Below are 22,425 nucleotides of genomic sequence, written 5' to 3'. Positions count from 1 at the left end.
TTGCTGGGACTGTTCTATGTGTTTATTGTCCGATTGGGGTTCAATAAAGTCTTGCCACGCTGTTTTACCCCTACCCTGTGTTGTCTGAGTAGTATTATGCCCACGGAAGTCTTCACAGCCGGGTCTTGTGTTGTGTTCTCGATGTACGCCGGGTCTTGTACGGTGTTCCCGGTGTACGCCGGGTCTTGTGGGGTGTTCCCAGTATACGGCGGCTTTTGTGGGGTGTTCCCAGTATACGGCGGGTTTTGTGGGGCGTTCCCAGTATACAGCGGGTTTTGTGGGGTGTTCCCAGTATACAGCGGGTTTTGTGGGGTGTTCCCAGTATACGGCGGGTCTTGTGGGGTGTTCCCGGTATACGGCAGGTCTTGTGGGGTGTTCCCAGTATACGGCGGGTCTTGTGGGGTGTTCCCGGTATACGGCGGGTCTTGTGGGGTGTTCCCGGTATACGGCAGGTCTTGTGGGGTGTTTCCGGTATATGGCGGGTCTTGGGTGTTCGCAGTATACAGCGGGTCTTGTGGGGTGTTCCCGGTATACGGCAGGTCTTGTGGGGTGTTCCTGGTATACGGCGGGTCTTGTGGGGTGTTCCCGGTATATGGCGGGTCTTGGGTGTTCCCGGTATACGGCGGGTCTTGTGGGATGTTCCTGGTATATGGCGGGTCTTGTGGGGTGTTCCTGGTATACGGCGGGTCTTGTGGGGTGTTCCCGGTATATGGCGGGTCTTGGGTGTTCCCGGTATACGGCGGGTCTTGTGGGGTGTTCCCGGTATATGGCGGGTCTTGGGTGTTCCCGGTATACGGCAGGTCTTGTGGGGTTTTTCCGGTATATGGCGGGTCTTGGGTGTTCCCGGTATACGGCGGGTCTTGTGGGGTGTTCCTGGTATACGGCGGGTTTTGTGGGGTGTTCCCGGTATACGGCGGGTTTTGTGGGGTGTTTCTGGTATACGGCGTGTGTTGGGGGGTGTTCCCAGTATACAGTGGGTCTTGTGGGGTGTTCCCAGTATACGGCGGATTTTGTGGGGGGTTCCCGGTATACGCCGGGTCTTGCGGGGTGTTTCCGGTATACGGCGAGTCTTGCGTGGTGTTCCCGGTAAATGGCGGGTCTAGTGGGGTGTTACCGGTAAACAGTGGGTCTTGTGGGGTGTTCCCCATATACGGCCGGTCTTGTGGGGTGTTCCCATTATATGGCGGATCTTGTGGGGTGTTCCCGTTATACGGCGGGTCTTGTGGGGTGTTCCCGTTATACGGCGGGTCTTGTGGGGTGTTCCCGTTATACGGCGGGTCTTGTGGGGTGTTCCCGGTATACGGCGGGTCTTGTGGGGTGTTCCCGGTAAACGGCGGGTCTTGTGGGGTATTCCCGTTATACGGCGGGTCTTGTGGGGTGTTCCCGGTAAACAGCGGGTCTTGTGGGGTGTTCCCGTTATACAGCGGGTCTTGTGGGGTGTTCCTGGTGTACTCTGTGTCACCCATGCATGGCGGTTTTTGAAGACCCTCTGACGCTGATCCCGGAGGGGAGATGTCGTACAATACCTGGCGTCAGCACCAGGGGGCCATGGTGGATATCAGGACCTCTGACGATATGTCCTATAGAGAGACCCGGGAGGATGCGCCATAACCAGCAGGAGACACGAGGACAGACGGTGAGCGGTGAGATGTGCTGCAGAAGGCGGCGGCCCTGCAGCTGTGATTGACAGGTCATCTGATGATGCCATTCTGTGGCTGCGGTGCCTGCCTGCTGGAGGCGTCGCTGCTCCCGTCACGGCGGTCACCGATCCTTTTTTGAGCTTCCTTCCTTTCTACATTCACCAGGAAGAAAAACATGGGGAATTTCTACAAGTTCTGACCCAGTTTTCTAAAGTTTTGCTCAGATTTTACAGGATGTCCCCCACAGCCGCGTCCTATAAATAGGTCCCCCGCAGCCTCCGCCGCTGCACACGGTGTTCTGGCCGCCAGCGCCCGGCAGCAGCGAGGATGTGACACCTTGTTAGCGATGTGCACAGCTCTGGTTATTCGTGTCTCTCCCTCGCACACAGACATCACCTCCACCAGCAGCGATCACCGGCCGCCGCAGCCCCGGAGGAGGGACACGCTGCGGCTACCCCGCACCAATCAATACCTGTGACAATGGTGCCAGGCGCGAGCTCCGGGGCTCCTACTCCTGTCACTGGGATTACCTGATGTGCTGCCTGAAGACCCCGACTCTCTGCTGCCCCCTGCTGCTTCTCTCTGCTGTTATTCATCATGGCACCGATTAGTAATGGTCTGAGATCGGCAGCCGCATCTATCCCAAGTGTAAGAATAGTGAGTGCAGCTCTGGAGGCGACTGGAGGATAACACATGATGTAACAGCAGAATAGTGACTGCAGCTCTGGATGTGACTGGAGGATAAGACATGATGTTACAGCAGAATAGTGACTGCAGCTCTGGATGTGACTGGAGGATAAGACAATATATAACAGAAGAATAGTGACTGCAGCTCTGGAGGTGACTGGAGGCTAAAACATGATATAACAGCAGAATAGTGACTGCTGCTCTGGAGGTGACTGGAGGATACGACATAATGCATCAGCAAAATAATGATTGCAGCTGTGGAGGATGAGACATGATGTTACAGCAGAATAGTGATTGCAGCTCTGGAGGTGACTGGAGGATAAAACATGATGTAACAGCAGAATAGTGACCGCAGCTCTGGATGTGACTAGAGGATAAGACACAATGTAACTGCATTATAGTGACTGCAGCTCTGGAGGTGACTGGAGGATACAACATGATGTAACAGCAGAATAGTGACTGCAGCTCTGGAGGTGACTGGAGAATAAGATGTGATGTAACAGCAGAATATTGAGCACAGCTCTAGATGTGACTGGAGGATAAGACACGCTGTAACAGCAGAATAGTGACTGCAGCTCTGAAGGTCACTGGAGGATACGACATGATGCATCAGCAGAATAATGTAATGATTGCAGCTCTGGAGGTGACTGGAGGATGAGACCTGATGTAACAGCAGAATAGTGACTGCAGATCTGGAGGTGACTGGAGGATACAACATGATGCAGCAGCAGAATAATGATTGAAGCTCTAGAGGTGACTGGAGGATAAGACATGATGCATCAGCAGAATAGTGAGTGCAGCTCTGGATGTGACTGGAGGATAAGACACGATGTAACAGCAGTATAGTGACTGCAGCTCTGGAGGATACGACACGATGCATCAGCAGAATAATGATTGCAGCTCTGGAGGTGACTAGAGGATAAGACATGATGTAACTGCAGAATAGTGAGTGCAGCTCTGGAGGTGACTGGAGGATAAGACCTGATGTAACAGCAGTATAGTGACTGCAGCTCTGGAGGATAAGACCTGATGCATCAGCAGAATAATGATTGCAGCTCTGGAGGTGACTGGAGGATAAGACATGATGTAACAGCAGAATAATGACTGCAGCTCTGGATGTGACTAGAGGATAAGACATGATGTAACAGCAGAATAATGACTGCAGCTCTGGATGTGACTGGAGGATAAGACATGATGTAACAGCAGAATAATGACTGCAGCTCTGGATGTGACTGGAGGATAAGACATGATGCTACAGCAGAATAGTGACTGCAGCTCTGGAGGTGACTGGAGGATAAGACATGATGTTACAGCAGAATAGTGATTGCAGCTCTGGAGGTGACTGGAGGATAAGATATGATGTTACAGCAGAACAGTGACTGCAGCTCTGGAGGTGACTGGAGGATAAGACATGATGTTACAGCAGAATAGTGATTGCAGCTCTGGAGGTGACTGGAGGATAAGACATGATGGAACAGCAGAATAGTGACTGCAGCTCTGGAGGATACAACATGATGTAACAGCAGAATAGTGGCTGCAGCTCTGGAGGTGACTGGAGAATAAGATGTGATGTAACAGCAGAATACTGAGCACAGCTCTGGATGTGACTGGAGGATAAGACACGCTGTAACAGCAGAATAGTGACTGCAGCTCTGAAGGTCACTGGAGGATGAGACCTGATGTAACAGATAAGATATGATGTTACAGCAGAACAGTGACTGCAGCTCTGGAGGTGACTGGAGGATAAGACACGATGTTACAGCAGAATAATGTAATGATTGCAGCTCTGGAGGTGACTGGAGGATGAGACCTGATGTAACAGATAAGATATGATGTTACAGCAGAACAGTGACTGCAGCTCTGGAGGTGACTGGAGGATAAGACATGATGTTACAGCAGAATAGTGATTGCAGCTCTGGAGGTGACTGGAGGATAAAACATGATGTAACAGCAGAATAGTGACCGCAGCTCTGAATGTGACTAGAGGATAAGACACAATGTAACTGCATTATAGTGACTGCAGCTCTGGATGTGACTGGAGGATAAGACATGATGTAACAGCAGAATAGTGACTGCAGCTCTGAAGGTCACTGGAGGATATGAAATGATGCATCAGCAGAATAATGATTGCAGCTCTGGAGCTGACTGGAGGATAAGACATGATGTAACAGCAGAATAGTGACTGCAGCTCTGGAAGTCACTGGAGGATAAGACATGATGTATCAGCAGAATAATGATTGCAGCTCTGGAGGTGACTGGAGGATAAGACATGATGTAACCGCAGAATAGTGACTGCAGCTCTGGAGGTGACTGGAGGATACGACACGATGCATCAGCAGAATAATGATTGCAGCTCTGGAGGTGACTGGAGGATGCAACATGATGTAACAGCAGAATAGTGACTGCAGCTCTGGAGGTGACTGGAGAATAAGATATGATGTAACAGCAGAATATTGAGCGCAGCTCCGGATGTGACTGGAGGATAATACACGATGTAACAGCAGAATATTGACTGCAGCTCTGGAGGTCACTGCAGGATATGACATGATGCATCAGCAGAATAATGATTGCAGCTCTAGAGGATAAGACATGATGTAACAGCAGAATAGTGACTGCTGCTCTGGAGGATACGACATAATGCATCAGCAAAATAATGATTGCAGCTCTGGAGGTGACTGGAGGATGAGACATGATGTAATAGTAGAATAGTGACCGCAGCTCTGGAGGATAAGACATGATGTTACAGCAGAATAGTGATTGCAGCTCTGGAGGTGACTGGAGGATAAAACATGATGTAACAGCAGAATAGTGACCGCAGCTCTGGATGTGACTAGAGGATAAGACACAATGTAACTGCATTATAGTGACTGCAGCTCTGGAGGTGACTGGAGGATACAACATGATGTAACAGCAGAATAGTGACTGCAGCTCTGGAGGTGACTGGAGAATAAGATGTGATGTAACAGCAGAATACTGAGCACAGCTCTAGATGTGACTGGAGGATAAGACACGCTGTAACAGCAGAATAGTGACTGCAGCTCTGAAGGTCACTGGAGGATACGACATGATGCATCAGCAGAATAATGTAACGATTGCAGCTCTGGAGGTGACTGGAGGATGAGACCTGATGTAACAGCAGAATAGTGACTGCAGATCTGGAGGTGACTGGAGGATACAACATGATGCAGCAGCAGAATAATGATTGAAGCTCTAGAGGTGACTGGAGGATAAGACATGATGCATCAGCAGAATAGTGAGTGCAGCTCTGGATGTGACTGGAGGATAAGACACGATGTAACAGCTATATAGTCACTGCAGCTCTGGAGGATACGACACGATGCATCAGCAGAATAATGATTGCAGCTCTGGAGGTGACTAGAGGATAAGACATGATGTAACTGCAGAATAGTGAGTGCAGCTCTGGAGGTGACTGGAGGATAAGACCTGATGTAACAGCAGTATAGTGACTGCAGCTCTGGAGGATAAGACCTGATGCATCAGCAGAATAATGATTGCAGCTCTGGAGGTGACTGGAGGATAAGACATGATGTAACAGCAGAATAATGACTGCAGCTCTGGATGTGACTAGAGGATAAGACATGATGTAACAGCAGAATAATGACTGCAGCTCTGGATGTGACTGGAGGATAAGACATGATGTAACAGCAGAATAATGACTGCAGCTCTGGATGTGACTAGAGGATAAGACATGATGTAACAGCAGAATAATGACTGCAGCTCTGGATGTGACTGGAGGATAAGACATGATGCTACAGCAGAATAGTGACCGCAGCTCTGGAGGTGACTGGACAATAAGACACAATATAAAAGCAGAATTGTGACTGCAGCTCTGGAGGTGACTGGAGGATAAGACACAATGTAACTGCAGAATAGTGACTGCAGCTCTGAAGGTCACTGGAGGATACGACATGATGCATCAGCAGAATAATGTAATGATTGCAGCTCTGGAGGTGACTGGAGGATGAGACACGATGTAACAGCAGTATAGTGACTGCAGCTCTGGAGGTGACTGGAGGATAAGACATGATGTTACAGCAGAATAGTGATTGCAGCTCTGGAGGTGACTGGAGGATAAAACATGATGTAACAGCAGAATAGTGACCGCAGCTCTGAATGTGACTGGAGAATAAGACACAATGTAACTGCATTATAGTGACTGCAGCTCTGGATGTGACTGGAGGATAAGACATGATGTAACAGCAGAATAGTGACTGCAGCTCTGAAGGTCACTGGAGGATATGAAATGATGCATCAGCAGAATAATGATTGCAACTCTTGATGTGACTGGAGGATGAGACATGATGTAACAGCAGAATAGTGACTGCAGCTCTGGAAGTCACTGGAGGATAAGACATGATGTATCAGCAGAATAATGATTGCAGCTCTGGAGGTGACTGGAGGATAAGACATGATGTAACCGCAGAATAGTGACTGCAGCTCTGGAAGTCACTGGAGGATAAGACATGATGTAACAGCAGAATAGTGACTGCAGCTCTGGAAGTCACTGGAGGATAAGACATGATGTATCAGCAGAATAATGATTGCAGCTCTGGAGGTGACTGGAGGATAAGACATGATGTAACCGCAGAATAGTGACTGCAGCTCTGGAGGTGACTGGAGGATACGACATGATGCATCAGCAGAATAATGATTGCAGCTCTGGAGGTGACTGGAGGATGAAACATGATGTAACAGCAGAATAGTGACTGCAGCTCTGGAGGTGACTGGAGGATGAGACATGATGTAACAGCAGAATAATGATTGCAGCTCTGGAGGTCACTGGAGGATAAGACATGATGTAACAGCAGAATAGTGACTGCAGCTCTGGAGGTGACTGGAGGATACGACATGATGCATCAGCAGAATAATGATTGCAGCTCTGGAGGTGACTGGAGGATAAGACATGATGTAACAGCAGAATAGTGACTGCAGCTCTGGAGGTGACTGGAGGATACGACATGATGCATCAGCAGAATAATGATTGCAGCTCTGGAGGTGACTGGAGGATGAGACATGATGTAACAGCAGAATAGTGACTGCAGCTCTGGAGGTGACTGGAGGATACGACATGATGCATCAGCAGAATAATGATTGCAGCTCTGGAGGTGACTGGAGGATGAGACATGATGTAACAGCAGTTTAGTGACTGCAGCTCTGGAGAATAAGACCTGATGTATCAGCAGAATAATGATTGCAGCTCTGGAGGTGACTGGAGGATAAGACCTGATGTAACAGCAGTATAGTGACTGCAGCTCTGGAGAATAAGACCTGATGTATCAGCAGAATAATGAATGCTGCTCTGGAGGTGACTGGAGGATAAGACATGATGTTACAGCAGAATAATGTTTGCAGCTCTGGAGGTGACTGGAGGATAAGACATGATGTTACAGCAGAATAGTGATTGCAGCTCTGGAGGTGACTGGAGGATAAGATATGATGTTACAGCAGAACAGTGACTGCAGCTCTGGAGGTGACTGGAGGATAAGACATGATGTTACAGCAGAATAGTGACTGCAGCTCTGGAGGTGACTGGAGAATAAGATGTGATGTAACAGCAGAATACTGAGCACAGCTCTGGAGGTGACTGGAGGATACGACATGATGGAACAGCAGAATAGTGACTGCAGCTCTGAAGGTGACTGGAGAATAAGATGTGATGTAACAGCAGAATACTGAGCACAGCTCTGGATGTGACTGGAGGATAAGACACGCTGTAACAGCAGAATAGTGACTGCAGCTCTGAAGGTCACTGGAGGATGAGACCTGATGTAACAGATAAGATATGATGTTACAGCAGAACAGTGACTGCAGCTCTGGAGGTGACTGGAGGATAAGACACGATGTTACAGCAGAATAATGTAATGATTGCAGCTCTGGAGGTGACTGGAGGATGAGACCTGATGTAACAGATAAGATATGATGTTACAGCAGAACAGTGACTGCAGCTCTGGAGGTGACTGGAGGATAAGACATGATGTTACAGCAGAATAGTGATTGCAGCTCTGGAGGTGACTGGAGGATAAAACATGATGTAACAGCAGAATAGTGACCGCAGCTCTGAATGTGACTAGAGGATAAGACACAATGTAACTGCATTATAGTGACTGCAGCTCTGGATGTGACTGGAGGATAAGACATGATGTAACAGCAGAATAGTGACTGCAGCTCTGAAGGTCACTGGAGGATATGAAATGATGCATCAGCAGAATAATGATTGCAGCTCTGGAAGTGACTGGAGGATAAGACATGATGGAACAGCAGAATGGTGACTGCAGCTCTGGAGGTGACTGGAGGATACGACATGATGTATCAGCAGAATAATGATTGCAGCTCTGGAGGTGACTGGAGGATAAGACATGATGTAACCGCAGAATAGTGACTGCAGCTCTGGAGGTGACTGGAGGATACGACACGATGCATCAGCAGAATAATGATTGCAGCTCTGGAGGTGACTGGAGGATAAGACCTGATGTAACAGCAGAATAGTGACTGCAGCTCTGGAGAATAAGACCTGATGTATCAGCAGAATAATGATTGCAGCTCTGGAGGTGACTGGAGGATAAGACCTGATGTAACAGCAGTATAGTGACTGCAGCTCTGGAGAATAAGACCTGATGTATTAGCAGAACAATGATTGCTGCTCTGGAGGTGACTGGAGGATAAGACATGATGTTACAGCAGAATAATGATTGCAGCTCTGGAGGTGACTGGAGGATAAGACATGATGTTACAGCAGAATAGTGATTGCAGCTCTGGAGGTGACTGGAGGATAAGACATGATGGAACAGCAGAATAGTGACTGCAGCTCTGGAGGTGACTGGAGGATACAACATGATGTAACAGCAGAATAGTGGCTGCAGCTCTGGAGGTGACTGGAGAATAAGATGTAATGTAACAGCAGAATACTGAGCACAGCTCTGGATGTGACTGGAGGATAAGACACGCTGTAACAGCAGAATAGTGACTGCAGCTCTGAAGGTCACTGGAGGATGAGACCTGATGTAACAGATAAGATATGATGTTACAGCAGAACAGTGACTGCAGCTCTGGAGGTGACTGGAGGATAAGACACGATGTTACAGCAGAATAATGTAATGATTGCAGCTCTGGAGGTGACTGGAGGATGAGACCTGATGTAACAGATAAGATATGATGTTACAGCAGAACAGTGACTGCAGCTCTGGAGGTGACTGGAGGATAAGACATGATGTTACAGCAGAATAGTGATTGCAGCTCTGGAGGTGACTGGAGGATAAAACATGATGTAACAGCAGAATAGTGACCACAGCTCTGAATGTGACTAGAGGATAAGACACAATGTAACTGCATTATAGTGACTGCAGCTCTGGATGTGACTGGAGGATAAGACATGATGTAACAGCAGAATAGTGACTGCAGCTCTGAAGGTCACTGGGGGATATGAAATGATGCATCAGCAGAATAATGATTGCAGCTCTGGAGGTGACTGGAGGATAAGACATGATGTAACAGCAGAATAGTGACTGCAGCTCTGGAAGTCACTGGAGGATAAGACATGATGTATCAGCAGAATAATGATTGCAGCTCTGGAGGTGACTGGAGGATAAGACATGATGTAACCGCAGAATAGTGACTGCAGCTCTGGAGGTGACTGGAGGATACGACATGATGCATCAGCAGAATAATGATTGCAGCTCTGGAGGTGACTGGAGGAGGAGACATGATGTAACAGCAGAATAGTGACTGCAGCTCTGGAGGTGACTGGAGGATAAGACCTGATGTAACAGCAGTATAGTGACTGCAGCTCTGGAGAATAAGACCTGATGTATCAGCAGAATAATGATTGCAGCTCTGGAGGTGACTGGAGGATAAGACCTGATGTAACAGCAGTATAGTGACTGCAGCTCTGGAGAATAAGACCTGATGTATCAGCAGAATAATGATTGCTGCTCTGGAGGTGACTGGAGGATAAGACATGATGTTACAGCAGAATAATGATTGCAGCTCTGGAGGTGACTGGAGGATAAGACATGATGTTACAGCAGAATAGTGATTGCAGCTCTGGAGGTGACTGGAGGATAAGATATGATGTTACAGCAGAACAGTGACTGCAGCTCTGGAGGTGACTGGAGGATAAGACATGATGTTACAGCAGAATAGTGATTGCAGCTCTGGAGGTGACTGGAGGATAAAACATGATGTAACAGCAGAATAGTGACCGCAGCTCTGAATGTGACTAGAGGATAAGACACAATGTAAGTGCATTATAGTGAATGCAACTCTTGATGTGACTGGAGGATAAGACATGATGGAACAGCAGAATAGTGACTTCAGCTCTGGAGGTGACTGGAGGATAACACATGATGGAACAGCAGAATAGTAACTGCAGCTCTGGAGGATAAGACATGATGGAACAGCAGAATAGTGACTGCAGCTCTGGAGGTGACTGGAGGATAACACATGATGTAACAGCAGAAAAGTAACTGCAGCTCTGGAGGTGACTGGAGGATAAGTCAGGATGTAACAGCAGAATAGTGACTGCAGCTCTGGATGTGACTGGAGGATAAGACATGATGGAACAGCAGAATAGTGACTGCAGCTCTGGAGGTGACTGGAGGATAAGACATGATGTATCAGCAGAATAGCGAGTGCAGCTCTGGAGGATGAGATATGATATAACAGCAGAATAGTGACTGCAGCTCTGGAGGTGACTGGAGGATACGACATGATGCATCAGCAGAATAATGATTGCAGCTCTGGAGGATGAGACATGATGTAACAGCAGAATAGTGACTGCAGCTCTGGAGGTGACTGGAGGATACGACATGATGCATCAGCAGAATAATGATTGCAGCTCTGGAGGATGAGACATGATGTAACAGCAGAATAGTGACTGCAGCTCTGGAGGTTAAGACCTGATGTAACAGCAGTATAGTGACTGCAGCTCTGGAGGATAAGACCTGATGTATCAGCAGAATAATGATTGCAGCTCTGGAGGTGACTGGAGGATAAGACATGATGCATCAGCAGAATAGTGAGTGCAGCTCTGGAGGTGACTGGAGGATAAGACACGATGTAACAGCAGTATAGTGACTGCAGCTCTGGAGGATACGACATGATGCATCAGCAGAATAATGATTGCAGCTCTGAAGGTGACTGGAGGATAAGACACGATGTAACAGCAGAATAGTGACTGCAGCTCTGGATGTGACTGGAGGATAAGACACGATGTAACAGCAGTATAGTGACTGCAGCTCTGGAGGATAAGACATGGAGTGTGTCGGGATCAGTAGATTCGGAGCTATCAGGTCCTGACTGTCGTCTGTAGATACATGATGTCCGGACGTTGCCGCAGACCCCAATGTTACGTATCGGGGTCACACCACGGATTAGTAATAGTAATCTTCCTCTGGCGCTGATATATCCTCGGCTCTGTACATGGCAGCGGGTCGTGTGCAGACAGTAGAGACCTCACAGATAATCCCCGGTCACAGGAGCTTACAGTCTATGAGGACGGTGCAGATTGTGGGGTCTCCGCACAGACCCCTCAGGTTTCTCCATCTTCGGCGGCCTCAGCGCCCCACAGCTCACACTATAGGATGTGACTGCGCCCGGCCATGATGTCGGCTCTGACCAGCGAGGCAGGTGACAGCCATATTAATGGGGTCACTGGCAGGAAGTTCAGTGATTTCCCTTTCATGTAGTTTTCTAGATAAAACCTCAGATTGCGGCGACCTCCGACCTCTGGGCAGCAGATTTATCTCCATTCTCTATGAGGCTTCCTCCCCCGGGCCCCATAAATCCTGGGAGATCATCCATCAGCAGCCAGAAAACCTCACACAGTCTCGAAGACAGAACAGATCCACCAGACTCCCGGAGAAGGAACAGATCCCAATCAACCAGACTCCCGAAGAAGGAACAGATCCACCAGACTCCCAGAAGGGGACCAGATCCCAATCCACCAGACTCCTGGAGAAGGACCAGATACAAATCTACTAGACTCTTGAAGAAGGACCAGATCCCGATCCACTAGACTCCCGGAGAAGAAACAGATCCACCAGACTCCCAGAGAGGGATCAGATCCTAATCCACCAGATTCCCAAAGAAGGAACAGATCCTGATCCACCAAATTCCTGGAGATAGAACAAATCCACTAGACTCCCGAAGACAGAACAGTTCTACCAGACTTCCAGAGAGGGTACAGATCCCGATCCAACAGACTCCCAGGGAGGGACCAGATCCCAATCCACCAGACTCCCGGAGAAGCAACAGATCCACTCCACCAGACACCCGGAGAAGGAACAGATCCCAATCTACTAGACTCTTGAAGAAGGACCAGATCCCAATCCACTAGACTCCTGGAAAAGGACCAGATCCCAATCCACTAGACTCCCAGAGAAGGAACAGATCCACCAGACTCCCGAAGAAGGAACAGATCTTGATCCACCAGATTCCTGGAGATAGAGCAAATTTAGATCCACTAGAGTCCTGGAGACAGAACAGATCCAGATCAACCAGACTCCCGAAAACAGAACAGTTCCACCAGACTTCCAGAGAGGGTCCAGATCCCGATCCAACAGACTCTCGGGGAGGGACCATATCCCAATCCACCATACTTCTGGAGAAGGAACAGATCCCAATCCACCAGACTCCCGGAGAAGGACCAGATCCCAATCCACCAGACTCCCGGGAGAAGGACCAGATACCGAGCCACCAGACTCCCGGAGAAGGACCAGATCTCGATCCACCAGACTCCTGGAGAAGGACCAGATCTCGATCCACCAGACTCCCGGAGAAGGAACAGATCCTTATCGACCAGACTCCCAGAGAAGGAACAGATCCACCAGACTCCCGGAGAGAGGGAACAGAGCCACAAGACTCCCGAAGAAGGAACAGATCCCGATCCACCAGATTCCTGGAAATAGAACAAATCCAGATCCACCATACTCCCGAAGACAGAACAGTTCCACCATACTCCCAGAGAAGGACCGGATATCGATCCACCAGACTCCCAGAGAAGGAACAGATCCTGATCCACCAGACTCCCAGAGAAGGACCAGATCCACCAGACTCCTGGAGAGGGAACAGATACCAATCCAGCAGACTCCTGGAGAAGGGCCAAATCTCGATCCAGAAGACTCCCAGAGAAGGTACAGATCCACCAGACTCCCAAAGAAGGATCGGATCCCAATCTACTAGACTCCTGGAGAAGGACCAGATCCCAATCCACCAGACTCCCGGAGAAGGACCAGATCCCAATCCAGCAGACTCCCGGAGAAGGGCCAGATCTCGATCCAGCAGACTCCCAGAGAAGGAACAGATCCACCAGACTCCTGAAGAAGGATCAAATCCCAATCTACCAGACTCCCGGAGAATGACCAGATCCCGATCCACCAGACTCCCAGAGAGGGACCAGATCCCGATCCACCAGACTCCCAGGGAAAGACCAGGTCCCAATCCACCATACTCCAGGAGAAGAACCAGATCCCGATTCTCCAGACTCCAGGAGAAGAACCAGATCCTAATCCACCAGACTCCCGAAGAAGGATCAGATTCCAATCTACTAGACTCCCGGAGAAGAACCAGATCCCGATCCACCAGAATCCCAGAGAGGGACCAGATCCCGATCTACCAGATTCCCAGGGAGGGACCACATGCCAATCCACCAGACTCCAGGAAAAGAACCAGATCCCAATCCACCAGACTCCTGAAGAAGGATCAGATCCCAATCTACTTGACTCCCGGAGAAGGACCAGATCCCGATCCACCAGACTCCCGGAAAAGGACCAGATCTCGATCCACCATACTCCCAGAGACACAGAGACAGAACAGATCCTGATCTACCTGACTCCCGGAGAGGGACCAGATCCTAGTGGATCAAACTGCGGGAGAAGGACTGGATCATAATAATATCGGATCCGGGTAGATTTTTTGGAGGCAGGATCCTAACAAAATAGATCTAAAAAATTTCCATCGCAGAGGAGATCTCAGCACTGAAGATTAGAGAAAACAGAACCACTGTATCTAATCCCCTCCTGTATGATACTGTCTGCTGAGCCGTGTATCTAATCCCATCCTGTATGATACTGTCTGCTGAGCCATGTATCTAATCCTATCCTGTATGATACTGTCTGCTGAGCCGTGTATCTAATCCTATCCTGTGTGATACTGTCTGCTGAGGTGTGTATCCAATCCTATCCTGTGTGATACTGTCTGCTGAGCCGTGTATCTAATCCTATCCTGTATGATACTGTCTGCTGAGCCGTGTATCTAATCCTATCCTGTATGATACTGTCTGCTGAGCCGTGTATCTAATCCTATCCTGTATGATACTGTCTGCTGAGCTGTGTATCTAATCCTGTCCTGTATGATACTGTCTGCTGAGCCGTGTATCTAATTCTATCCTGTGTGATACTGTCTGCTGAGCTGTGTATCTAATCCTATCCTGTGTGATACTGTCTGCTGAGCCGTGTATCTAATCCTCTCCTGTGTGATACTGCCTGCTGAGCCGTGTATCTCATCCTCTCCTGTGTGATACTGTCTGCTGAGCTGTGTATCTAATCCTCTCCTGTGTGATACTGTCTGCTGAGCCGTGTATCTAATCCTATCCTGTGTGATACTGTCTGCTGAGCCGTGTATCTCATCCTCTCCTGTGTGATACTGTCTGCTGAGCCGTGTATCTAATCCTCTCCTGTGTGATACTGTCTGCTGAGCCGTGTATCTAATCCTATCCTGTGTGATACTGTCTGCTGAGCCGTGTATCTAATTCTATCCTGTATGATACTGTCTGCTGAGCCGTGTATCTAATCCTCTCCTGTGTGATACTGTCTGCTGAGCCGTGTATCTAATCCTATCCTGTGTGATACTGTCTGCTGAGCCGTGTATCTAATCCTATCCTGTGTGATACTGTCTGCTGAGCCGTGTATCTAATTCTATCCTGTATGATACTGTCTGCTGAGCTGTGTATCTAATCCCATCCTGTATGATACTGTCTGCTGAGCCGTGTATCTAATTCTATCCTGTGTGATACTGTCTGCTGAGCCGTGTATCTAATTCTATCCTGTGTGATACTGTCTGCTGAGCCGTGTATCTAATTCTATCCTGTGTGATACTGTCTGCTGAGCCGTGTATCTAATCCTATCCTGTGTGATACTGACTGCTGAGCCGTGTATCTAATCCTCTCCTGTGTGATACTGTCTGCTGAGCCGTGTATCTAATCCTGTCCTGTGTGATACTGTCTGCTGAGCCGTGTATCTAATCCTATCCTGTGTGATACTGTCAGCTGAGCCGTGTATCTAATCCTATCTTGTGTGATACTGTCTGCTGAGCCGTGTATCTAATCCTCTCCTGTGTGATACTGTCTGCTGAGCTGTGTATCTAATCCTACCCTGTGTGATACTGTCTGCTGAGCTGTGTATCTAATCCTACCCTGTGTGATACTGTCTGCTGAGCCGTGTATCTAATTCTATCCTGTGTGATACTGTCTGCTGAGCCGTGTATCTAATCCTATCCTGTGTGATACTGTCTGCTGAGCTGTGTATCTAATCCTCTCCTGTGTGATACTGTCTGCTGAGCCGTGTATCTAATCCTATCCTGTGTGATACTGTCTGCTGAGCTGTGTATCTAATCCTCTCCTGTGTGATACTGTCTGCTGAGCCGTGTATCTAATCCTCTCCTGTGTGATACTGTCTGCTGAGCCGTGTATCTAATCCTATCCTGTGTGATACTGACTGCTGAGCCGTGTATCTGATCCTATCCTGTGTGATACTGTCTGCTGAGCCGTGTATCTAATCCTATCCTGTGTGATACTGTCTGCTGAGCCGTGTATCTAATCCTATCCTGTGTGATACTGTCTGCTGAGCCGTGTATCTAATCCTCTCCTGTGTGATACTGTCTGCTGAGCCGTGTATCTAATCCTCTCCTGTGTGATACTGTCTGCTGAGCTGTGTATCTAATCCTGTCCTGTGTGATACGGTCTGCTGAGCCGTGTATCTAATCCTATCCTATGTGATACTGTCTGATGAGCCGTGTATCTAATCCTCTCCTGTGTGATACTGTCTGCTGAGCCGTGTATCTGATCCTATCCTGTGTGATACTGTCTGCTGAGCCGTGTATCTAATCCCATCCTGTGTGATACTGTCTGCTGAGCCGTGTATCTAATCCTATCCTATGTGATACTGTCTACTGAGCCGTGTATCTAATCCTATCCTGTGTGATACTGTCTGCTGAGCCGTGTATCTAATCCTATCCTGTGTGATACTGTCTGCTGAGCCGTGTATCTAATCCCATCCTGTGTGATACTGTCTGCTGAGCCGTGTATCTAATCCTATCCTATGTGATACTGTCTACTGAGCCGTGTATCTAATCCTCTCCTGTGTGATACTGTCTGCTGAGCCGTGTATCTAATCCTATCCTGTGTGATACTGTCTGCTGAGCCGTGTATCTAATCCTATCCTATGTGATACTGTCTGCTGAGCCGTGTATCTAACCCTATCCTGTGTGATACTGTGTGCTGAGCCGTGTATCTAATCCGATCCTGTGTGATACTGTCTGCTGAGCCGTGTATCTAATCCTCTCCTGTGTGATACTGTCTGCTGAGCCGTGTATCTAATCCTCTCTGTGTGATACTGTCTGCTGAGCCGTGTATCTAATCCTACCCTGTGTGATACTGTCTGCTGAGCCGTGTATCTAATCCTATCCTGTGTGATACTGTCTGCTGAGCCGTGTATCTAATCCCATCCTGTGTGATACTGTCTGCTGAGCCGTGTATCTAATCCTCTCCTGTGTGATACTGTCTGCTGAGCTGTGTATCTAATCCTATCCTGTGTGATACTGTCTGCTGAGCCGTGTATCTAATCCTCTCCTGTGTGATACTGTCTGCTGAGCCGTGTATCTAATCCTATCCTGTATGATACTGTCTGCTGAGCCGTGTATCTAATCCTCTCCTGTGTGATACTGTCTGCTGAGCCATGTATCTAATCCTATCCTGTATGATACTGTCTGCTGAGCCGTGTATCTAATCCTCTCCTGTGTGATACTGTCTGCTGAGCCGTGTATCTAATTCTATCCTGTGTGATACTGTCTGCTGAGCCGTGTATCTAATCCTCTCCTGTGTGATACTGTCTGCTGAGCCGTGTATCTAATTCTATCCTGTGTGATACTGTCTGCTGAGCCGTGTATCTAATCCTATCCTGTGTGATACTGTCTGCTGAGCCGTGTATCTAATTCTATCCTGTGTGATACTGTCTGCTGAGCCGTGTATCTAATCCTCTCCTGTGTGATACTGTCTGCTGAGCCGTGTATCTAATCCTTTCCTGTGTGATACTGTCTGCTGAGCCGTGTATCTAATCCTTTCCTGTGTGATACTGTCTGCTGAGCCGTGTATCTAATCCCATCCTGTATGATACTGTCTGCTGAGCCGTGTATCTAATCCTATCCTGTGTGATACTGTCTGCTGAGCCGTGTATCTAATCCTATCCTGTGTGATACTGTCTGCTGAGCTGTGTATCTAATCCCATCCTGTATGATACTGTCTGCTGAGCCGTGTATCTAATCCTATCCTGTGTGATACTGTCTGCTGAGCCGTGTATCTAATCCCATCCTGTGTGATACTGTCTGCTGAGCCGTGTATCTAATCCTATCCTGTGTGATACTGTCTGCTGAGCCGTGTATCTAATCCTATCCTGTGTGATACTGTCTGCTGGGCCGTGTATCTAATCCTCTCCTGTGTGTTGCTGTCTGCTGAGCCGTGTATCTAATCCTATCCTGTGTGATACTGTCTGCTGAGCCGTGTATCTAATCCTCTCCTGTGTGATACTGTCTGCTGAGCCGTGTATCTAATCCTCTCCTGTGTGATACTGTCTGCTGAGCCGTGTATCTAATCCTCTCCTGTGTGATACTGTCTGCTGAGCTGTGTATCTAATCCTCTCCTGTATGATACTGTCTGCTGAGCCGTGTATCTAATTCTATCCTGTATGATACTGTCTGCTGAGCCATGTATCTAATCCTCTCCTGTATGATACTGTCTGCTGAGCCGTGTATCTAATCCTCTCCTGTGTGATACTGTCTGCTGAGCCGTGTATCTAATCCTTTCCTGTGTGATACTGTCTGCTGAGCCGTGTATCTAATCCTTTCCTGTGTGATACTGTCTGCTGAGCCGTGTATCTAATCCCATCCTGTATGATACTGTATGCTGAGCCGTGTATCTAATTCTATCCTGTGTGATACTGTCTGCTGAGCCGTGTATCTAATCCTCTCCTGTGTGATACCGTCTGCTGAGCCGTATATCTAATCCCATCCTGTATGATACTGTATGCTGAGCCGTGTATCTAATTCTATCCTGTGTGATACTGTCTGCTGAGCCGTGTATCTAATCCTCTCCTGTGTGATACTGACTGCTGAGCCGTGTATCTAATCCTCTCCTGTGTGATACCGTCTGCTGAGCCGTATATCTAATCCTATCCTGTGTGATACTGTCTGCTGAGCTGTGTATCTAATCCTCTCCTGTGTGATACTGTCTGCTGAGCCCTGTATCTAATCCTCTCCTGTGTGATACCGTCTGCTGAGCTGTGTATCTAATTCTATCCTGTGTGATACTGTCTGCTGAGCTGTGTATCTAATCCTCTCCTGTGTGATACTGTCTGCTGAGCCGTGTATCTAATTCTATCCTGTGTGATACTGTCTGCTGAGCCGTGTATCTAATTCTATCCTGTGTGATACTGTCTGCTGAGCCGTGTATCTAATTCTATCCTGTGTGATACTGTCTGCTGAGCCGTGTATCTAATCCTATCCTGTGTGATACTGACTGCTGAGCCGTGTATCTAATCCTCTCCTGTGTGATACTGTCTGCTGAGCCGTGTATCTAATCCTATCCTGTGTGATACTGTCTGCTGAGCCGTGTATCTAATCCTATCCTGTGTGATACTGTCAGCTGAGCCGTGTATCTAATCCTATCCTGTGTGATACTGTCTGCTGAGCCGTGTATCTAATTCTATCCTGTGTGATACTGTCTGCTGAGCCGTGTATCTAATCCTATCCTGTGTGATACTGTCTGCTGAGCCGTGTATCTAATCCTACCCTGTGTGATACTGACTGCTGAGCTGTGTATCTAATCCTCTCCTGTGTGATACTGTCTGCTGAGCCGTGTATCTAATCCTCTCCTGTGTGATACTGTCTGCTGAGCCGTGTATCTAATCCTCTCCTGTGTGATACTGTCTGCTGAGCCGTGTATCTAATCCTCTCCTGTGTGATACTGTCTGCTGAGCCGTGTATCTAATCCTCTCCTGTGTGATACTGTCTGCTGAGCCGTGTATCTAATCCTCTCCTGTGTGATACTGTCTGCTGAGCTGTGTATCTAATCCTATCCTGTGTGATACTATCTGATGAGCCATGTATCTAATCCTATCCTGTGTGATACTGTCTGCTGAGCCGTGTATCTAATCCCATCCTGTGTGATACTGTCTGCTGAGCCGTGTATCTAATCCTCTCCTGTGTGATACTGTCTGCTGAGCTGTGTATCTAATCCTGTCCTGTGTGATACTGTCTGCTGAGCCGTGTATCTAATCCTCTCCTGTGTGATACTGTCTGCTGAGCCGTGTATCTAATCCTCTCCTGTGTGATACTGTCTGCTGAGCTGTGTATCTAATCCTATCCTGTGTGATACTATCTGATGAGCCATGTATCTAATCCTATCCTGTGTGATACTGTCTGCTGAGCCGTGTATCTAATCCCATCCTGTGTGATACTGTCTGCTGAGCCGTGTATCTAATCCTCTCCTGTGTGATACTGTCTGCTGAGCCGTGTATCTAATCCTATCCTGTGTGATACTGTCTGCTGAGCCGTGTATCTAATCCCATCCTATGTGATACTGTCTGCTGAGCTGTGTATCTAATCCTATCCTATGTGATACTGTCTGCTGAGCCGTGTATCTAATCCCATCCTGTGTGATACTGTCTGCTGAGCCGTTTATCTAATCCCATCCTGTGTGATACTGTCTGCTGAGCCGTGTATCTAATCCTATCCTGTGTGATACTGTCTGCTGAGACGTGTATCTAATCCCATCCTGTGTGATACTGTCTGCTGAGCCGTGTATCTAATCCTATCCTGTGTGATACTGTCTGCTGAGACGTGTATCTAATCCTCTCCTGTGTGATACTGTCTGCTGAGCTGTGTATCTAATCCTATCCTGTGTGATACTGTCTGCTGAGCTGTGTATCTAATCCTCTCCTGTGTGATACTGTCTGCTGAGCTGTGTATCTAATCCTATCCTGTGTGATACTGTCTGCTGAGCCGTGTATCTAATCCCATCCTATGTGATACTGTCTGCTGAGCTGTGTATCTAATCCTATCCTGTGTGATACTGTCTGCTGAGCCGTGTATCTAATCCTATCCTGTGTGATACTGTCTGCTGAGCCGTGTATCTAATCCTATCCTGTGTGATACTGTCTGCTGAGCCGTGTATCTAATCCTATCCTGTGTGATACTGTCTGCTGAGCCGTGTATCTAATCCTATCCTGTGTGATACTGTCTGCTGAGCCGTGTATCTAATCCTATCCTGTGTGATACTGTCTGCTGAGCCGTGTATCTAATCCTATCCTGTGTGATACTGTCTGCTGAGCCGTGTATCTAATCCTCTCCTGTGTGATACTGTCTGCTGAGCCGTGTATCTAATCCTATCCTGTGTGATACTGTCTGCTGAGCCGTGTATCTAATCCTATCCTGTGTGATACTGTCTGCTGAGCCGTGTATCTAATCCTATCCTGTGTGATACTGTCTGCTGAGCCGTGTATCTAATCCTATCCTGTGTGATACTGTCTGCTGAGCCGTGTATCTAATCCTACCCTGTGTGATACTGTCTGCTGAGCCGTGTATCTAATCCTCTCCTGTGTGATACTGTCTTCTGAGCCGTGTATCTAATCCTATCCTATGTGATACTGTCTGCTGAGCTGTGTATCTAATCCTATCCTGTGTGATACTGTCTGCTGAGCTGTGTATCTAATCCTATCCTGTGTGATACTGTCTGCTGAGCCGTGTATCTAATCCTATCCTGTGTGATACTGTCTGCTGAGCCGTGTATCTAATCCTCTCCTGTGTGATACTGTCTGCTGAGCCGTGTATCTAATCCTCTCCTGTGTGATACTGTCTGCTGAGCCCTGTATCTAATCCTATCCTATGTGATACTGTCTGCTGAGCTGTGTATCTAATCCTATCCTGTGTGATACTGTCTGCTGAGCCGTGTATCTAATCCCATCCTGTGTGATACTGTCTGCTGAGCCGTGTATCTAATCCTATCCTGTGTGATACTGTCTGCTGAGCCGTGTATCTAATCCTATCCTGTGTGATACTGTCTGCTGAGCCGTGTATCTAATCCTCTCCTGTGTGATACTGTCTGCTGAGCCGTGTATCTAATCCTTTCCTGTGTGATACTGTCTGCTGAGCCGTGTATCTCATCCTCTCCTGTGTGATACTGTCTGCTGAGCCGTGTATCTAATCCTACCCTGTGTGATACTGTCTGCTGAGCCGTGTATCTAATCCTCTCCTGTGTGATACTGTCTGCTGAGCCGTGTATCTAATCCTATCCTGTGTGATACTGTCTGCTGAGCTGTGTATCTAATCCTATCCTGTGTGATACTGTCTGCTGAGCTGTGTATCTAATCCTCTCCTGTGTGATACTGTCTGCTGAGCTGTGTATCTAATCCTATCCTGTGTGATACTGTCTGCTGAGCCGTGTATCTAATCCTATCCTGTGTGATACTGTCTGCCGAGCCGTGTATCTAATCCTATCCTGTGTGATACTGTCTGCTGAGCCGTGTATCTAATCCTCTCCTGTGTGATACTGTCTGCTGAGCCGTGTATCCAATCCTATCCTGTGTGATACTGTCTGCTGAGCTGTGTATCTAATCCTCTCCTGTGTGATACTGTCTGCTGAGCTGTGTATCTAATCCTATCCTGTGTGATACTGTCTGCTGAGCTGTGTATCTAATCCTATCATGTGTGATACTGTCTGCTGAGCCCTGTATCTAACCCTATCCTGTGTGATACTGTCTGCTGAGCCGTGTATCTAATCCCATCCTGTGTGATACTGTCTGCTGAGCCGTGT

The sequence above is a fragment of the Phyllobates terribilis genome, unplaced genomic scaffold (genome assembly GCF_046119375.1).
Source record: "Phyllobates terribilis strain yellow unplaced genomic scaffold, ASM4611937v1 Scaffold_3__8_contigs__length_932513732, whole genome shotgun sequence".
NCBI classification, from domain to species: domain Eukaryota; kingdom Metazoa; phylum Chordata; class Amphibia; order Anura; family Dendrobatidae; genus Phyllobates; species Phyllobates terribilis.
The sequence above is the reverse complement of the archived record's forward strand: the minus strand, read 5'-3'. Positions refer to the sequence as shown.